Consider the following 2,301-nt stretch of genomic DNA (forward strand, 5'->3'; position numbering starts at 1 on the left):
TGTTTTCCATAATGAGTTTAATCAAAAATCTATTTGAAAAACATATATTTATATTTTTGAAAAACTCAGGTTGCTTGCATGTAAAACATCAATTGGTAAGTTTCTTTTGTGTTTGACTCCATGTTGCTGGAAAAATTTTGATCAAGCTTGCATGCTAATTTGTGCATAGTTGCAAGTATTATAGGCAATTTCATACTTTGCCTAATGTAAGGATAACCCTTCTTCGACATAATCAGAAGTGATTCAGAAGCAAACTATCCTAATACTGTTACTTTCAAATCATCAACATGAAAATCCTCGATAACGTTGAGATGTTGCTAGGAATCAATTAATGTAGCTAAGAGTTCCACAATACTGTTTTGCTTTTTTTTTTTTTTGTACCACTGATTGATTTTTTTTTAAATCCATGTTTCTTTCCTTTGTCCAAAGTGTTCTAGGTAATGAAACCGACTCTTTTGAGACTGTTATTTTGATTTTCCTTTTTCATCTTGTAGGATGCTTGCATATCCCCTCCCGGTTTTTTGTCGTGTTTTCTTTTTAGCCTCCAATTCATTAAAGACATTGTTTTGTCATAGATTCACACACAGGTGCTCTGGCCATCTGGAGATCACAGGAAAACTTGCTTTTTGTATGACCCAGAGTTTGGCTGCTGTATCGGAAGTGGTGCTGATGCTTCCCCACTCATGGTCACATCCATCTGCTCGGTCCCACTTGTTTCCACTGGGAATTCCACAGGCATCTGGGGATTTGCCGTGCTGGCTGAAGCACCTCTTCCCCAGAAATCCCCAGGAGAAAATTTGACTGGGATGACAGGTGCTCGTGGGCTGCCAGGAAATCTTCGTGGTGATCGGATTTTTGGTTCAAATGAAAACTTCTACACTTTCAAATATAGATGGAGCCACGTATGTAAAACCCAGAAAGACCCGGTTGGCACTTTCACTGGGAGTTGAGTCGTCTGGGCTATCAACAGGTGCCTGGCATGCAAACTTTGAGTCAAACTGACTCACATCCTCTTCAGATTGCAACAGAGGTTTAAAAGGAGGTTCCACGTTCTGAGCCAGAAGTTCTTCCCAGTTAATGTGTCTGAAGAAAGGATGAGCTTGAACTTCTCAAGCATCCCTGGGACCAGCTCCAAGACGAGAAGCAGCATTTCTTTTCAGCAGCTTTTAAAGCGGATCTCTGGCTTATTGTGTGAGGTAGGGAGGCAAATCGAGCTCACATTTGAGGATTTTGTCAATTGTTTTCTATTTTTCCCAGTGAATGGAGGAGCTCCAGTCAGCACGTCATACACTAATGCTCCCAAACTCCACCAATCCACAGAACCATTGTGGCCACTTCTCATCAAGATTTCAGAGGCCACATATTCTATTGCTTCACAAAATGTATGCGTGACTGTTTCATCATGAATAGAGTCTTTGCGTAGTCCAAAGTCTGTTAGTTTCACGTGACCTTGGTGATTAAGCATGATGCTCTCTGGCTTCAGGTCTCTGCAGATGATCCCCTTTTGATGTAAATGCCCCAGAGCCGTGGAGATTTCTGCCAAGTAAAAGCAGGCTATATCTTCCATAATTATCCCCTCTCTTTCTAACTGCGTAAATAGTTCTCCACTGAGGTACTCAAGGATGAGGCAGACTTTTCCACCGGTCTCAAAGGCATAAATTAAATCTACAATGAAGGGATACTTTACTTCCTCTAGAATATTCTGTTCTGCTTTTGTATGAGCTGTATCTTTAGTATTTCTTACTATCATTGCCTTTTTAAGAACCTTCATGGCAAATATTTTCCCAGTATTTGCTCCTGTTACTTTTCACACTTGAAAAACCTTTCCATAGCCCCCTTTACCAAGTACCCAAAGTAGCTCAAAACATTCTGCTCTTATTTTTTTCTGGCCCTCTGTTCACACTAGTTTCTGAGATTTCAAATTTCTCACAGTGTTCCATGCCAAGCTCATATGGTCCAGCTCCCCCATGGTCCATGCTTTCATTTAACTGACCCCCCCCATCCAGCTCATCCTCAGAGCCTGTGTCCTCTGGCTGGTCTAGGGCTATGTCAAACACTCCTGCCATGTCCTCAGCTTCCCTTTCTCAGAAGTCGAGCACTGGGTAAAAGCCATCCCACCTCTGCCATCGCCTCACGGGCCTGGACACCCCACAGACACCGTCTTTGCTGCTGCCATCACCTGCTGCTTTGGCTCAGTTCATATAGGCCTCTTCTAAGATTCAACTTGTATGAGTAGTGCTGCTATAAATGTGGGTCTTCATATGTCACTGTAATGCCATGTTTTTAGTTCTTTCCAGAAGA

The 2,301-nt window shown here is 42.1% G+C and overlaps 1 pseudogene; it reads right to left on the reverse strand.

The window, feature by feature from the left end:
* Positions 1-569: 569 nt before the first annotated feature.
* LOC104850710 lies at positions 570-2,081 on the reverse strand (annotated as a pseudogene).
* Positions 2,082-2,301: the final 220 nt, after the last annotated feature.

The sequence above is a fragment of the Fukomys damarensis genome, unplaced genomic scaffold (assembly GCF_012274545.1).
Source record: "Fukomys damarensis isolate Sample0158 unplaced genomic scaffold, DMR_v1.0_HiC HiC_scaffold_1, whole genome shotgun sequence".
Classification (NCBI taxonomy): Eukaryota; Metazoa; Chordata; class Mammalia; order Rodentia; family Bathyergidae; genus Fukomys; species Fukomys damarensis.